The 18,154-nt window shown below is 45.0% G+C and overlaps 1 long non-coding RNA gene across 1 annotated transcript in view; it reads left to right on the top strand.

Annotated features, from left to right (window-relative positions):
* Nucleotides 1–17,335, top strand: part of LOC123585635 — a 73,767-nt gene extending 56,432 nt beyond the window's left edge. Inside the window, exons 6-7 of the long non-coding RNA XR_006706326.1 lie at nucleotides 3,132–3,247; nucleotides 16,754–17,335. This is a non-coding gene — a long non-coding RNA (uncharacterized LOC123585635). The remainder of the gene's footprint in view (nucleotides 1–3,131; nucleotides 3,248–16,753) is intronic.
* Nucleotides 17,336–18,154: the final 819 nt, after the last annotated feature.

Here is an 18,154-nt window from a genome sequence, read left to right as displayed (position 1 = left end):
GGGGAAGACTTCACAAAGAAGCTAATTTTAGAGCTAAATCCTGAAGGGGAAGGAGGTGTTGCCACAAGGTAAAGGGCTGGGAAGGAGCCCTGCTCCCTGTGCCCCAGCAGAGAACAGCTTGCCTTTGACAAAAGCATGAAAGAACTTGCTGTGCACAGGAAACAGCAGGTAGTTGCTCCTGGCTGGAGTCAGGGCTGTGTGGGTGGAGATGGGCCTGGTAAGCGAAGGCCGATGGTTGGGGAAGGGGCTAGGGAGTCCGGGCCATGCCAGCCTGCAGCACCCACTGCTCCACAGCTTCCCCGAAAGCTGCAAGGAGGCATCACTTTTCGGTCCCAACCTTTGAGAGGCAGGAGTTAAGAACACGTCCAAGGTGAGCTCCCTAATCAGTCTGAGGTGTCAGGGTTAGGGTGGCTTCATCTCCCTCATATTTTCCGTCGTGAGTCCTCCTTAGTCTTTCTCTCTGGGGACAGAGGGCCTCTTATGCAAATAGGACGCTGGTGGCCTGCTGTAACATCCCAGGGTTGCCGGGGTCAGTATTCAGATCAGGGTTTCACTTCTCCTCTGCTGTGCCCTAGCTGCAGACGGCCGCTGGCCAGACACTTCTCCCTGCCGGCTTCCACGTTGGTTAAGGGGCTTTTACAAGAATTAGATTATGTGTGGGCTCCTCTGCTCCCAGGCTTGCCTCTTTCCCTGTGATCCCTGTCTTGGTGAAAGACGTCAACATTCACCCAATTGCTAAAATCAGAAACCTGAGAGTCGTCCTTAACTAATCCCTCTTCAGAATACCCATCAGCTGGTGCTGTCAGTTCTGCCTCCAAAATCTACCTTTTCTCTCTCCGCCTCTCCTTCCTTAGTCCCAGTCTTATTTGACTACCAGACCATCTCCATAGTGTCCCAACTGCTTTTTTGCCACTCGTCACCGCCACAAAGTAGCCAGAGCAATCACTTTTGTTTGCTTTGTTTTTTGTTTTTTGAGAGAGAGAAAGAGAGAGACAGAGGGAGAGGGAGAATCTCAAGTAGGGTCCACACCCAGTGTCTATCTGGATATCATAACCATGTGCTCATGACCTGAGCCGAAATCAAGAGTCGGATGCTTAACTGACTTGAGTCATCCAGGCGCCCCCAAAGCAACCATCTTAAAATGTTAATCAGATGTATCTCTCCCCGGCTGAAAGCTCTCCAGTGGTTTTCCATCTCACTGATCATAAACTCCAAAGGCCTTACCCTGGGCCTCCAGGTCCCATAGGAGTTGGCATCTGCCTTCCTGTGCCCCGTCCTCATCACTACTTGCCATCCATCTCCACTAGCCTTCAGACAATGCCTAGAACATGCCAAATGCAAAGCGCTTCCATGCCTTGAGAACTTGTCCTTCGCATTCCCTTGAGAACTTGTCCTTCGCATTCCCTCCTCTTGAAATACACTTCCCCTGACTTTTCATATATCTGGTTCCTTCTTGGCTGAAATGTCGCCTCCTTGGGTTGTCTCGTCTGTCCTCCTTGTCTACAGTAGGTCCCTCTATTTTCCTCTGTCACCATATCCCTTTCCTCATAGACTGATCACAGTTATCATTACTGATCATTACTTATTTACTTGCTTGCTGTTTTAGGTCTCTAGGAATAGATCTTGAGAAGAGCATTCAGGTACAAGTGACTTATCAAGGAATGATTTCCAGGGGAGATGGCTAAGGGAGTGGCGGTAGCAGAGTAGGAAGGGGGAAGAGGACAGAGAAGGGTGGGATTTCGGGTAAAGCCCCAGCCTCAACCTGATTCCATAAGGCAGCTCAACAGCATAAATCCTGCCTAAATTTATCTCAACTTGAAGCAGATGCGCCGCATCTTCCCATTCCTTCACCGGTCAGTCATTGGCTAAGGGTTACTGGGGGCGGGGTCAACACCCAAACACTTCCAACTCCCTGCAGCTGCCCAAGAGCAGGTGTGGCCGTCAGGGCAGACACACACAGGATCCAGAGCAGAGGCACACAGAAATAGTGGAAGGGATCCCAAGGAGTAAGGCTAGGATAGGATAGTACTGGCTACACTTGCTGATTGACTGCATCCTGCATAAAAAAGGAAGTCCCCCAGAGCAGATACCTTATCTCCTGTTCACTCTCATATCACAGGTTCTATTTGCATAGCACCTGCCACATAGTTGGCAATCAATACATTTTTTAAATGAATGAACGAATGAATGAAGCTCCCGGTACAGTATGTGGCATAAAGAATGTTCAATTAATATTATTGGAAATTACATGCTTTTCCCCCCTGCTTTTAGGTTTATAACCATAAGAGAGAGATGCTTAGGCATTGGGCTTCAGAAACGTGGGCTATTAAGAAAAAGTTCTGGAAAGAGAGAGACTGACCCTGGAGAGGCATCTGAGGTATTAATAAATGGATATCTCAAGTATAGTTGGAGGCAAGTAATAGAGGTGGGCAGGGGAACAGGGAGAGTCTAACCTCCGGACAGTTGCCCACGTCAGGAAGTCACAGCGTCAGGGTTCCAGGCAACACAGGATCTAATCTCATGTGAGAGAAGGCAGGATTTCAGGGCCTCAGTAGAACAGGCTTGGATTCAGTACAAAGATTTGGTCCTGGCAGGACATGGGAGCACAGAGATCAGATAAAGCAAAAGCCCAGGCCCACATGCTGTGGATTAGGCACCTAAAAGAACAAGGTGCAATGATGCTTTCTGGTCACCCAAGTCACAAGAGTTCTGTTACAATTCCTGGTTGCAAGGTAGGATGATTAATTCATCTGAGGACCCTCTCTGTCCTGGGCAGACCAGGACAGTTGGTCACCCTATTACAACATGTCACAGGTTGGGTTGCCTGGGGAGCGGACTCTGTGACAGAGGTCACCTTGCAGCAGCTACCCCAGGGAGTGGTCTTGGGATCACCACCTAAGGAAGGGAAAAGAAGAGACAGAAGCGGGTGTGGGCAGAGGCAGGAGATGTGCTGAAATGCATTCTGGGTAGAGGCCTCAGTCAATGCCATGGAAGGTTCTGTGGCTGGGATGGACCTTCGGAATTGACTTCAGTTTAGTGTTGCCAGATTGACCGGATAGCAATACAGGATGGCCAGTTAAATTTAAATCTCAGATAAATAATGGATACTTTTTTTTTTTTTTTTTTTGAAGATTTTAAAGTAACCGCTACACCCAATGTGAGGCTTGAACTTACAACCCTGAATCAAGAGACACCTACTCTACCGACTGACCCAGCCAGGTGCTCCAACAATGGATAACTTTTTAACGTAAGTATTTTCACACAGCACTTTTAATATATCTATACTAAAAGAGTGTATCACTGTTTATCTAAAAGTATCTGAACATTGTGTATTTTATCTGGCAATCCCACTTGAATTGGGGTAAGGGGCCAGGTCTTTCTGCCCTATTTTGACCAGTCCCTGGATTCACACTGGTTCAGTAAAGCAGGCGTGACCTTAGGTAATGAGGCTCTTCAGCCGAGGCCGTCCTGAAGCAAGCTGACAGCTGAGGGCCTCCTGCCAGCAGCCCACTCAACAGCTGAGAAAATAAATCCTTCAGACTTGAAAGGGATTTTGGAGAGCCCATCACAGTGTCTACACAGAAACAGGCTCTTGATAACTTGTTTACCGGAAGGTACTAGAAGGGTAGTGTGTTCACAAAATCAATGGGAAGATGGAGAACGGGGCTCAGAAAATAGCCACGAGAGCTGAGCAGCAGGAAAAACATGTCAGGTCACCACAGGAACAACAATCCGAGTTGTGGAGTTACAACTGTAGACGCCACAACCTGTTTTCATCTTCCAGTGGCTCCCAACCCTGCAGCCACCATATTGAATAGTGTGCCTGCACTGGACTGCTGTGTCAGTCCTTAGAGAGGCCACGTCCTGATGTGACATCTGATTGGCTACTTGGGATCACATGTCCACCCTCCGGCTCCTGTGGTCCTGCTTTCCATCTTGTCTGTCACAAATGTGAATTTTCCTAAAAAAATAAAAAGGTTACACCAGGGCCTGGTGCTTGGGGCAATATTAGGGGCCGGCAATGTCTCTAAGACCACCTCATGGTTTGGATTAATCCTCTTCCATTGGCCCCATGGAATGTGATCACAAGACATGGGAGAGAAAACCATGTGTGATCACAGAAGATTTGATTTTCTCAAATATGAGATACAGACAGTCAGGGGGTTACCCTAAGAACTCTAGGAGCAGGAATGAATCTAATTATGTACATGCTTTACTCAAACCCAAGTGTGACTTTACAGTGTGGAGAAAAGTGCCTTTCTTGTGTGGAATTTATTTTCTGTGGCTATAGGACCAGCCTCGCTGTATTTTATATCTGAGAGTGAAGAGAAGACAGAGCACTCTTTCAAATAATAGATAATATCCATCCCATGTTTAAGAAATATTCTTAGGTTTGTATGCTAATATATCAGCAAGGAGTATTAAAAAAATGGGACATTTTTGGGGGCGCCTGGGTGGCTCAGTCAGTTGACTGACTTCAGCCCAGGTCATGATCTCACAGTTCGGGAGTTCAAGCCCCACGTCAGGGCTGACCGCTCGGAGCCTGGAGCCTGCTTCGGATTCTGTGTCTCCCTCTCTCTCTCTGCCCCTCCCCCGCTCATACTCTGTATCTCTTTGTCTCTCAAAAAATGAATAAATATTTTTTTAAAGATGGGACATTTTACAAATGAATGAGTTTGGAAGGACATCCTAGCAAAGGTGTGTAGAGGCTTTTCCAGAATAGGTTTTAGTGGGTAGATGTGACCTGGTGGGGTCACCACACCTCACAGGCCCTCAGTTCTGCAGACTCAGAAACTTTATTTTTTAATCTTTCTTCACCCATGCGTTTATCCACCCATCTTTATATCATCTATGCAGCCATCCAAACATCCATTCAGCGAATGTTTATTAAGTATCTGGTATGTGTTAGACATTGTGGTTGTACTGGGGACGCAATAGTGAACACGATAGTCAGGGTTTTACCTTGTGTATACATTCTACTGGGGAGACAGACAAAAAAGCAAGTAATCAGACAAATTAATTTGCCTGTTTTCATCTGTACGGAAGGAAACAGGAAGCAAGTAAGAGGCTGAAGTAGAAAATAAAGGGTGGGGAGCTGAAGACACTTTGGCCCAGAGAGGTTAAGAACCTTAGTCAAGATCACATGATGGGAGGCGGAGAGCTGAGATTGGAGCCTGGCAGGCTGGCTTTGCATTCACACTCGAAACCACCACACTGCCTCATACAAAATCTCTGTGTCCGATTTCTCTTTTGTGAAGGAAGACCTGCATGTGTCCCCCAAACCCCTGCCCCAGGTTGCTGGTTCTTTTCTGCCCTTGTCCTTCTCACTGGTTGATGAGACCCATCCAGTTAACAGAATTTGTCCTGAGTTAATGCCCACCCCCACTACACGTCTTTAGCTTCACATCTCCCTGCCTACGGTGTGCTTGATAATACCCGTCAGAAGTATCAAGGTCATCAAGAATAAGGCAAGCATAGATGGCAGCTATATTTGTGGTGAGCCCAGCTTCACATACAGAGTTGCCGAATCACTGTGTTGTAAGCTTGAAACTAATGTAATGTTGTGTGTCAACTACACTTCAGTAAACAACAAGGAACCCTGAGAAACTGTCACAGAGGAGCCCAAGGAGACGTGACAACTAAATGCACTGTGGGGGCACCTGGGTGGCTCAGTTGGTTAAGCATCTGACTCTTGATCTCAGCTTAGGTCTTGATCTCAGTGTTGTGAGATCAAGCCCCACCTTGGACTCCATGCTGGGTGTGAAGCCTGCTTTAAAAACTACCATACTGAGGGTATCCTGGATGGGATCCTAGGACAGACACAGGGTCTTGGGTAAAACTAAGGAAATCTGAATAAAGCGATAGTCTTCAGTTAATAATGTTTTAATATTGGTTAATTGTAACACATGTCCCATACTAATGCAACATGTTACGTGTAAGGCTGAGGTATATGAGAAATCTGTTCCAGCTGCTCAATTTTTCTGTGCTTTAAAGATTTTTCGGTAATGTAAAAGTGTTGTTAAAAATGAGGTCTATTTTTTAAAAAATTCCAGGTGGTTCTTGCTTCATAATGGGTTTAAGAATCAAGTGTATCCCGCCCTATTTCCCCACAAACCGATGTTACCAGCTTTGTGGGCATTCATCATTCATTTCTCCATGCCGTAACATCTGATGTAGACACTTCACATATTTGTACTGGGGAATTATGTTATATTTTATTTTAAGCTTTTTAAAAAATGTATTTAAGTAATCTCTACACCCCCTGTGGGGCTCAAACTCACGACTCTGAGATCAAGAGTCACGCGTTCTTCTGATTGAGCCAGCCAGGCACCCCTCATGTTATTTTTAAAATGAAATTATATCCACCTCTCTAGATCTCATTCAACAACAAATATGGAAATCTTTCCAAGTCAATAGAATTCATTTTTTTAAACGTAATTCTTTTTAATAGGTGAATACTATTCTTCACGCAGATGTACCACAAACACTACATTAATGGGCTTTCATGATGTTTCCAAATTTTGCCACTATGAATGTTTTAATAAACATTCTGGTTCTATGGAATATCTTGCTTGGAGAAGGATTACTGGATCAGAGGGTATATTTTTATTGTTTGGCTTATTAAAATATACATACAGAATCAACACATTAAAATATAACATATATAAGTTGTACACCTTGCGGAAATTTTACAAACTGAATATCCCTGTATAACCGACACCTGGATCAAGAAATAGAAGATTACCAAGACCTTAAAAGCATGCTGCAAGGATCTATGTATTTTAAATTTTAACAGAATCGCTTGATTGCTTTCTAACGTTTTTTAATGTTTATTCATTTTTGAGGGGGAGAGAAGGCACAAGAGGGGAGGGGCAGAGAGAGAGGGAGACACAGAATCCGAAGCAGGCTCCAGGCTCTGAGCTGTCAGCACAGAGCCCAACACAGGGCTCAAACTCACAAACCATGAGACCTTGACCTGAGCCAAAGTCGGCTGCTTAACTGACTGAGCCACCCAGGAGCTCCTAGATTGGTTTCTAAAAACCTTCACAATTCCCAGCAGACAACCGAGAACATCCTTTTCCCTCCCTGCACCGGGCTACAAGCTTGATCAAGTTTGGTGGCCTCAAGCTGCACTGTCTGAAGTAGGACACAGAGCCTGAAGGCCATTTGCAGTGGCCCGGGAATTGCTGTCTTTATCACTTTTTAACTTTTCTTGTATTTGTGAAACTGCATCACACTCCTTTGTATGCATTCCTCCTAGCAATTGGAACATGGTAAGCAATTGGTAAACCCTCAAGAAATATTGATGGAAGGGCACCTGGGTGGCTCAGTCAATTAAGTGTCTGACTCTTGACTTAGGCTCAAGTCAAGATCTCACAATTTGGGGGTTCGAGCCCCACTTCCAGCTCTGTGCTGACAGCATACAGCATGCTTGAGATTCTCTCTCTGCACCTCCTCCCCTTGGCACATACACACTCTCTTTCTCTCTCTAAAAATAAATTTAAAAAATATATACATACGTATACACACACACACACACACACACACACACACATATGTGTGTGTATTTGCTGATGGATTGTTAAAATGATAAAAACATGTCCCTTCTTCTTCTCAAAGAAGTTTCTAAAACTTTACCTTTAGGGTTTAGTAGTGGATGTTTTGTTCCATGCAGAGCAGAAAGAAGGTGGAATTTGCAACCAGAACACGTGAACGCAGGCTGCAGTTATGTGATATCTGGAGATCAATGTGCTCTCTGTGAGTCACAAATTGCTTAGTACGTAATACAGAGAAGAAAAAGAAAACCACCAGCAATTATTCCTACCTCACAATTATAAAAGTAAATTTCAAGAATGTATTCGAAAAGCTGTTTGTAAACTGACAAATGCTACTTATATAATATCTATTAGTCTTGATATATTTTTATTGATTATTAAAATACAAGGTTTAGGGGCGCCTGGGTGGCGCAGTCGGTTAAGCGTCCGACTTCAGCCAGGTCACGATCTCACGGTCCGTGAGTTCGAGCCCCGCGTCGGGCTCTGGGCTGATGGCTCAGAGCCTGGAGCCTGTTTCCGATTCTGTGTCTCCCTCTCTCTCTGCCCCTCCCCCGTTCATGCTCTGTCTCTCTCTGTCCCAAAAATAAATAAACGTTGAAAAAATAAATAAATAAAGTAAAATAAAATAAAATACAAGGTTTATTTCTAATTCCACATTTAAACGCATATTTTATTCCTTGAGCATATATTGCCTTGCTCTTCTTATTGATTTGAAAAGAAACTAAAAAATATTTTTCTTTGCTACTTTATTTTTTTTTCTCTGTCTTAATGCAACTACCAGAAGAGGCTTCTAAAAGCTTACGACTTTCTTGTGGGCAGTGAAAGAGTTAAATTTCAGTGACCTTCTGATTGGATTGAAGACAATGAGAACTGATGTCTCTGCCCAGCCCACCCACCCTTCTGGGCCCCCTTCTTCACCTTCTTCTGCCCATTACCTTCTTTGAAAGGCTGCTACGGTTCTTTAAGCTCTTTGACCTTGGGCTACAGTGGCTGCCTGTTCCTTCTTCCTGAGGCTCATCCCCCCCATACTTCAGTTATTCTCCTATTATATTGTGATTTGTGATAATGTATGTCCTTGGTATACACATAGATACAGAGTATTTACATGATGTTTTTACTTTTTTTAATTTTGATTGAGATATTTTACTTTTTAAAATTTTGATTGAGATATAATCAATATATAATAGTGTGTGAGTTTCGTGGTTGATCTGATACATTTATGTTTGCCACATGATTACCACTTTAGTGTTAGCTCATACCTCTGTCTGGTTGCATAATTATTTTTTTGCCAAGGAGGTAATTTTTTTTAATTTAAATCAGCTTACTTTTATAAACTTGCATACATCTGTACCATGATTATATCAATTCATTTTGAAAACTGTGTTTCACTGCTCTAAATGGGTAGTTCAGTTACTGCTAACTGTAAAGACAAGTAGTACAATAGAGATAAAATAACGTCATTGAATTCCAGCTAGATAGCATGACTAACTGCAGGCCTTGAGCCCTAAGACTGTTTTATGTTTATTTTTTTTTTTTTAATTTTTTTTCAACGTTTTTATTTATTTTTTGGGGGACAGAGAGAGACAGAGCATGAACGGGGGAGGGGCAGAGAGAGAGGGAGACACAGAATCGGAAACAGGCTCCAGGCTCTGAGCCATCAGCCCAGAGCCCGACGCGGGGCTCGAACTCACGGACCGCGAGAGATCGTGACCTGGCTGAAGTCGGACGCTTAACCGACTGCGCCACCCAGGCGCCCCAATATATCAATTCATTTTGAAAACTGTGTTTCACTGCTCTAAATGGGTAGTTCAGTTACTGCTAACTGTAAAGACAAGTAGTACAATAGAGATAAAATAACGTCATTGAATTCCAGCTAGATAGCATGACTAACTGCAGGCCTTGAGCCCTAAGACTGTTTTATGTTAAAAAAAAAAAAAAAAAAAAAGTGGCGGGTGCCTGACCGGCTCAGTCTGTAGAGCACGTAGATCTTGATCTCTGGGGTCATGAGTTCTAGCCCCACGTTAAAGGTAGAGACTACTAAAAATAATCATTTAAAAATTAAAAATAGCAAGTGTTAGGAGTCTTGAAGGCAACTAGTGGCTGAGGCTTCCTTCTGGAAGTCATCAAAAAAGGTTTAAAAGGAAAGTTAGAGTCTGTTGAAGCAGCCTACACAATGCAGCTGGGGCCAGGTGATGGTAGGGCCCCAATGCTGGGGCTCTGGGTAGATGGGAACTGGCTGGGAGTGCGAACCTTGTACGGCAAATCTAAATCTTAAAGGAAAAGGAAATGCTAAATGGTACACATCAGCTTAGAATCATTACTAAAGCGTAAGTGCACACACACAAAACCGCAGCCCCAAGGCTGAATCAAAGGAGAAAAATAAATGACCCTTGTTGCCCCTGACTGCCGTGGAACTCTGTGAATCACTTCTTTAGAAAACAGGCACGAATGTTCCAATTAAAGCACATTTTTGCTAATCTGGTAGAGGACCATGATACAGATGTTCACGTAACCATTTCCCTATTTAGAATGAAAATGGCAGCAAGAAGAAACAAGCACGATTGATTTTAATGTATGTCCAGCTTCCTACAGTATCTTGGGTCTTGTCACTCATTACCTTTCAAGGCCTTCAAGGGCAAGAGTTGAGCCTTCCTTAGTTTCTTTGAAACTCCTCCAAGCAAACAACGAAACGTCCTGCAGGCAGTGAGCCTGGATTGATACGGACTCGTGTGAACCAAAGTCTTCAAAAGTGAGAGGTAGCAGTCGAGTGGGAGGACTCCTATTTAGGTTTTCTTTACTCACTCGGGGTCGGGGTCGTCCCAGGAGCACAAATGGCCAACAGCGAACAGCGAACAGCGTCTCTGCAGACAGAGCATTCTAATCAAGCTCTCTGCATTAGAATGCTAGTTGGTATTTGGTGACTAGCATTCAGTCTTATGCATCAGCCTAAATTAAAGTGAAGGTCGTCAGGGCTCCCCTCCTCCCATTTGGTAAGAAAGTGACCTAGTTAAGTATAGGCAAACCAAAGCTGGAGGGCAAAATCTCATCCTGTCACCTGTTTTTGTATGACCTTCAAGCTAAGAATGGTTTTTATGTGCTTAAGTGGTGGAAACAATAAAAACGTATTTTTATGCATGACACATGAAATTATGTGAAATTCAGGTTACAGTGTCCAGGGTCAGTTTTATGGGAATGTGACCACACTCATTCATTCATATATTGGCTTTGGATAGTCTCCTGCTACAATGGCAGAGATGTTGTGATTAAGATAGTATAGCTTAAAGGGGCGCGTGGGCGGCTCAGTCGGTTGAGCATTCGACTTTGGCTCAGGTCATGATCTCACAGTTCGTGAGTTCGAGCCCCGCGTCAGGCTCTGTGCTAACAGCTCAGAGCCTGGAGCCTGCCTTGGATTCTGTGTCTCCCTCTTTCTCTGCCTCTCCCCCACTCACACTTTGTCTCTCCTCTCTCAAAAATAAACATTAAAAAAAAAAAAAAGATAGTATGGCCTATGAAGCCTCAACCATCTACTCTCTGATTCTTTACAGTAAAAGTTTGTGGCTCTGACCTAGACCATTAGTTTCTATATTGGCTGCACATTGGAATCATTTGAGAAACTTAAAAAATACTGATGGTACTGATGCTTGGTCTGATTCTGATTAATTGGTCTAGAAACTGGGACTTTTTTTCTTTTTTTAACATGTATTTATTTATTTATTTATTTATGGTTTTTTTTTTATTTTTTTTATTTATCTTTGAGACGGAGAGACAGAGCATGAGCAGGGGAGTGGCAGAGAGAGAGGGAGACACAGAATCCGAAGCAGGCTCCAGGCTCTGAGCTGGCAGCACAGAGCCCGACGCTGGGCTCAAACTCACGGACCATGAGATCATGACCTGAGCTGAAGTCGGACAATTAACCGACTGAGCCACTCAGGCGGCCCCAACATGTATTTATTTTTGAGACAGAGCATGAACGGGGGAGGGTCACAGAGAGGGAGATGCAGAATCTGAAACAGGCTCCAGGCTCTGAGCTTTCAGCACAGAGCCCGATGCGGGGCTCAAACCCACGGACCGTGAGATCATGACCTGAGCTGAAGTCGGCCGCTTAACCGACTGAGCCACCCAGGCGCCCCTAGAAACTGGAACTTTTAAGAACTGTCTAAGTGATTAGAATGTGCAGCCAAGTTCAACAACACCTGACCTGGACTAGTGCTTCTCAGACTTTAATATGATCTGAATCACCTGGGATCTGGTTAAAGCACAGGTTCTGATGTAGTAGTCCTGGGAAGGGCCTGAGATCCTGCATTTTTAACAAGCTCCCTCGTAGTGCAAGGCTGCTAGTCCGCCGATACTGCTTCGAGTAACAAGGTCCTATTCTAGTTTCCCCCAGAAAGAAAGGGGGAAAAAAAACCCAACCCTTTCCGTGTGTCTTTTATCTTCCCTTAAATATAGGTTAAAAGATGCCACAGAACAAAAATGGCTTATCTCACAGATTTCTTAAGCAACCTCAGTAGATGGGAAATTCACCCTGTAAACTGAAAGGGATTTTGATCCTTTCCCAAAAAATAAATGGCCTTGAATACCTGCCTTCACATCGATCTATTAAGACTTCCCATTTTCACTGAAGCAGTGAAAGAATGATTACAGCTTTCTCCTTTCACCCTCCTGTTCCTAGGAGAAAGGTTTTAAAGAGTGTGTATAAAGAAATCCTCTGTTGGTTAATGGCCTTGAAATTGTGTGTGGATTAACAATTAGTCTGAGTCCAGTGACTGGAGGAACAGCTCCCAGACTGGCTGGAGTTGAACTTTAGGAATTAACTGGTGGAATAGAATGTCTTTCCGGGCATGGAATGTTCTGGAATCTTAGTTGCCCAGCGTCATTTGAAACCCCTCTGGGGTAAAATTGAAGAAGGAGACACTACGAAATCCCGTGAAGACCTTTATCCCTAACTTTTCCACTCTCTGCTATGAAGACGATTAAGAATTTCAGAATCCCTTTCCCTTATTTTATTAAGTCGGTGGACATATCCTTTTAAACACTTTGCTTACCAATTGCTGAGGGTTTATCACCCTAAAGCTGTTTATTGTTGGGATCTACTTAATCTTCTGAAATACAAATATGCTTGGACGATAAATGTTAACATCATGGTGATGAGTTCTATGGAAAAAAGTTCCACTTCCTAGTTCCTGGTCTCTGAAGTCAAAAGCCATCGCAAGGAAACGATTTTATGGCAGCCCTCATCTGCATAGGAGAAGTCTTCTTTCCCTAAGTGTCAGAGGTCTGCTTTTGAGTTGACTGTGACCTGACCGAGACTGAAACTTTGATGACTCAACCCCATATTCCACCCTGCAACTGAACGCCCCGTACAGAATGAAGACCCCAGGATGCCTTAAAGTTATGGTAGTTAATGCGACACGGGGAGGAAGCAGCTCAGCTAGAAACACCCCTGAATTAGCCCGCATCCAAGCAGGTGTCAGTCTCTTTAGATATACCCTGCCCCGCCCCCCCCCCCCCTTCTCCACCTCCAGCCCCTGCTGTTTTTAGAATTTCTTGAATCAGATAAAGGAAAACAATAGTGAGAAGCAGAAGTTTCAAAACATGTGTTCTGTGGTTTTATTGAGATATAATTCACATGCCATAAAGTTCACCCATTTCGAGTGCACCACCCAGTGGCATTTAGTACACTTACAGAGTTGTACAACCATCAGCACCACTCTCATCACCCCCGAAAGAAACCCTGTGTCCATGAGCAGTCACTCCCCATTTCCGTCCTCTCTCCCGCCCTGGCAACCACCAATCTACTTCCTGGCTCAATGGAAGAGGAAGAGGAAGAAGGTTTTTGTAGCCAGAATCCTGGGTGCTAGGTTCAAAGTGTAGGACCCTCAGCTAGCTCTTTTCCTACTTCACGTCTATGGGCGTCAGTTTCCTCAGCTGCCAGATGGGTGGTTCTCAGTCTTGGCTGCCATTAGAATCAGTTGGGGAACTTCGAAGACACGCCGATGTTCAGGCCCTACCCCTAGAGATCCTGATTCACTAGGTCTGGGGTGGGGGCTTAGGCACATGAAATTTTTTTTTAATGTTTATTTTTGAAAGAAAAAGAGAGACAAAGAGTGTGAGCAGGGAAGGGGCAGGGAGAGAGGGAGACACAGAACTCCGAGTGGGCTCCAGGCTCTGAGCTGTCAGCACAGAGCCAGACTCGCGGCTCAAACTCACGAGCCATGAGATCATGACCTGAGCCGAAGTTGGACGCTTAACCGACTGAGCCACCCAGGTGCCCCAGGCAAGGGACATTTTTAAAAGTTCTGTGAGGCACATTTATTCCAAGGCCTTGCTATCAAAACGTGGTCCTGGGACCAGCTGGGAGCTTATTGGAATGCAGACTCCCAGGCCCCTCCCCAGACCCACTGAATCAGTACGTGGGCATTAACAAGACCCCAGGTGATTTGTGTGCACAGTCCAGTGCAGAGAGCTCTGCACCAGCATCCCATCCAGCTCTAACAGTTTGCAGCTTTGTGATCCCTGCTCCTGCCTTCATGGGCCACCAGGTGATTTTAGTGATCGGTTCCCACAAACCAGAGTTTACCCTGAGCTGGAAAATTGGCTCTTCGTCTGCTTGCTGAACAGGATATAGGAATATGCCATTGGCAAAGCCTTACAAGAAGTTTGTTCAGTGATAGTTAATTACACAGTAATTTGGAAGAACATCAAGTCATTTTAGAGTTGTTTTATCTACTGTCCAGAAGCAAAGAATGGTATTTAGGTCTCCACCTGTTGCCAATTTAGTATTCTGTACTTAGCAGACATCATGTGTCAGGCAAGCCGTCAGTTTTCATTTAAGGCTGTGCGAGCAGGGGCGCCTGGGTGACTCGGTCGGTTGAGTGTCCGACTTTGGCCCAGGTCATGATCTCGTGGCTTGTGAGTTTGAGCCCCGTATTGGGCTCTGTGCTGACAGCTCAGAGCCTGGAGCCTGCTTCATATTCTGGGTCTTCCTTTGTCTCTCTCTGCCCTCTCCCACTCATGCTGTCTCTGTCTCTCAAAAATAAATAAACATTAAAAAAAATGTAAAGCTGTGTAAGCGGAGTTTCTCAGCCACGGCTGTCCATTTGAATCGCCTGGGGAACTTTTAAAACTCCAGACAGCCAGGCTCCCCAACCCAGACCAAATAAGCCAGAATCTTGGGAGTTTTTATTTTATTTTTTTAATGTTTATCTATTTAGAGAGGGAGAGAGAGTGTGTGCATGAGCAGGGATGGGGCAGAGAGAGAGGGAGAGAAAAAATCCGAAGCAGGCTCCACACTGTCAGCACCGAGCCCCACGTGGGACTCGAACTCACAAAACCTTGAGATCATGACCTGAGCTGAAACCGAGAGTTGGACGTTTAACCGACAACCACCCAGGTGCCCCAGAATCTTGGTAGTTTTTAAAACTCTCCAGGGGATATCATTACCCTGTTCAGGATGTACTGAAAACTCCTGGTTTTGTCCCTTCTTAAGGTCTAAGGCTGTTTCGAACACGTTATCTTTGGTCTGTTCAGTACCCATGTGCTGAACATCTTCATGTCTCAACCCCACCAGTAGGACTTGAGAGAAGGAGCCTGCCAGTCCCAAAGACGGAGAATGCAACCACCTTGATGGTTTGCTTGACCAAGCTTCTGACAGTGGTAACCCTGACACTTTGTATCGTTTCTCCAGGGTTCCACGTGCAGGAGAGAATCTGCACTGTCAGTCTCGGGAAGTAGATCATTTAGATATACGGGTTTGACTCTTTTGGTCCTCACGTCCATGACGACAGCACTAAAAAGTGAATCAGTCAAAAGATAGGTACTGAAAATGGTGCCCAGCATGAAAGGGAGAGGCTGGAAGAAGAGGCCTCTAGGATCTGACTGATGAAATAAGGCATCCATAAATGGGACAGTTAGCAAGCAGTACATGGAAAAATGCAGTCAAGGGTCCAGTGTGTGGTAAAATCATCAAGGACTGCAGAAATTCAGAGGCTGTGAAATCAGTGCCTCTGGAATAAGATGGAGAAGCGGCATAGCAAAATTAGCTCATAGAGGGGCGACTGACTGGCTCAGTTGGTGGAGCGTTTGACTCTTGATCTCGGGGTCATGAGTTCAAGTCCCGTGTCTAGAGTAAAGTTTAAGTGGAAAAAAAACAAGACGGCTCATGGAGGGAGTGAGGATGGTGTTCTTAGACTATATATTACATAGCATACTATTGGCTACATTTACTATGAGCCAGGCATTGTGCTAAATGATTCCCGTGTATAGTTTTATTTACTCCTCTCAACAACATAAGGTAAGATACTGTAGATGATGAGACCGAGGCAGAGAGAAGTTTAACTTGCCCAAGGTCACGCTGAACCTGGTCTATATGATTCCCAAGTCCATGCACTCCACCATACCATATGTGTGCCAGCAGGCAGATTCCTGACATTATATATATATATATATATATATATATATATATATATATTATCTCATTTAATCCTCAAGATAAGAACGCTTGCTGAGAGGCAGCCCCCGTATTCTCAAGTTCTAGAAAAGGAAATTGGGACACAGAGAAGTGAGGTAGCTAGCCTGAGGTCTAGGGTTACCAGATAAACTGCAGAACAGCTAGTTAAATTTGATACATAACAACGGTTTAATATAAACATTTCATGGGATGTACTTATACTAGAAAGTATTCATTGTATATCGGGCAAATCCAAATGAGTCTCCTGTTGACATTTGTTTGTTTCTGCTAAATCTGGCAAGCCTCCTGAGGTCACGTTGCTGGCAGGTGACAAAGCGAGATTTGGATCACGTGGTCAGACTCTAGGGTCCACACTTTGAACCACCGCGTTTCGGCGCGGCAGAGTGGGTTAGCATGCACGGGAGGAAGGGAGCAGACTTGCCTGCTTGGCTCCGAGGTGAGGCTGAGGGGGAGTGAGAAAGAAACAGCAGTGGAGTCTTCCCCTCTCCCTCACCTCCTGTGCTCTCCTGCTGCTGCTGCTGTCCCCACCTGCTGGTGGTACAAGAGTTCAGGGAGCTGGGCAATGCAGCCTGTGCTAATAAATGCTTGGTGCCGATGCCAAATCCAGAAGGAAAAGGAAAACCGGAAAAAAAATAAGAGAGAGAGAAGGAGAGGGGGAGAGAGGTAGAGGGACGGTATGAGATTCTGCAGGCACTGTCACACTCACCCCTCCCTTTTTAAATCACAGAGCCACCCGTGAGGATACATGCCTATGCCTGGAAAGCGTCACAGCATTGTGTGGCCGAGCCACAGAGGTGGCAGTTACGTGACCGTCTGATGGACCACTATTGACCAGGGAGCTCTCTCAGGGAGCCTTCTGGACAGTCAGCTGACATAGACCCAGGGCCATGGGCCGGGAGTGGGGCTTAGGCCAGGAGGCCTGAGAAAAGTGGGACATCTCCAGGGTAGATGCTGAGTTCAGCAACAACAACACGTACCACCTAGGCAGTCTGGCTCATCACCATGAGCAGCAGGAAGCTGCAGCTGCAAAAACGAACTTTTCTAGTTCGTAGTGAAAAGGGGGTGAGCACTTGCGTCATTGAACATCAAACATATCACAAACACGAGAGCTTAATGGGGCCAGTGTGATACTCAGGAAGAGGCAATAAAAAATTGGTAAGAAGGTAAGCAGAAGCAGATAAACTATTCCCTGTTGCGGAGGAACAGGAATTCATAAAAGAATTCACTGGGTATAAACTCACATTTCTGTTTGAGAAAGCCGCGCATTATGTTGTGTAGTTTGTGTTTAGGAGTGTTTTAAAAATTATGTTTATTTCCTTTTGTCGTTTTCCGGAGACCTGAGTTAAAGAACCCCATGAGATAGGGTATCTATGAGCATGACCGAAATGGCTGAGTTGTGGCCCAGAGATGCCAAGCATTGGCCGTTTAGAGCTCTTTTCAAGACTGTCTTGAAAATTTATTGACCAGTCACCTTCCTCCCAGTCTCTCTGTCCTCTGGCAATTCCTGCATACTGCCGCTAGAATTTAGAGGTAAATCCTGGATGGTTTAGATTGCTATCAATTGCGTAAAAGAGAAAGTTGCAAAAGTTCAATGCCTTTTGTAACCTCTTTCAAAACCGCTTTCCAAATTGGTTCAAGATCTGTTTCTCCCAGTACAGGCTACATCTATCTCGCCTTTGTGGATTTTCTCGTTCAGACCGTGCAAGGTTCTCTGGTTCCATCTCTTTTCCAGACCCTAACTCACACTCTTCAGGACAATAGCCAATTGATCACCAGACATTTTTGGACCTCCACACCTTAGAACGTGCTGTTCCTTCCATCTGTCCTCCAGTGGTATGCTGGAGCTGGCTCTTGCCGGCTCAGGCACATCTCTGGTCCCAACTCTGCTCAGTGGCATCCTGTTGGTACCCTGAAATCTGCCACAGTAGGAGAATGTACGCCGTGGAAATTAGCAAATCCTACTCGTCAGAGCTTCCTCCCTCCCCCCACCGCCCTTGGAGTTCCGGTTGTTAAACATTCACTAGCACACTGCCGTCACCTCCTTCTCTCTGCCTGGAAGATTCCTACTTATTCTTCAAGACAGAGTGCTTCTCTGTGAAGCTTTATTTGACTCCCACAGAGAAACAGG

Source organism: Leopardus geoffroyi, chromosome C3, assembly GCF_018350155.1.
Source record: "Leopardus geoffroyi isolate Oge1 chromosome C3, O.geoffroyi_Oge1_pat1.0, whole genome shotgun sequence".
In the NCBI taxonomy this organism is placed as follows: domain Eukaryota; kingdom Metazoa; phylum Chordata; class Mammalia; order Carnivora; family Felidae; genus Leopardus; species Leopardus geoffroyi.
Note: the sequence above shows the minus strand (reverse complement) of the source record. Positions and strands in the feature narration are given on the sequence as shown.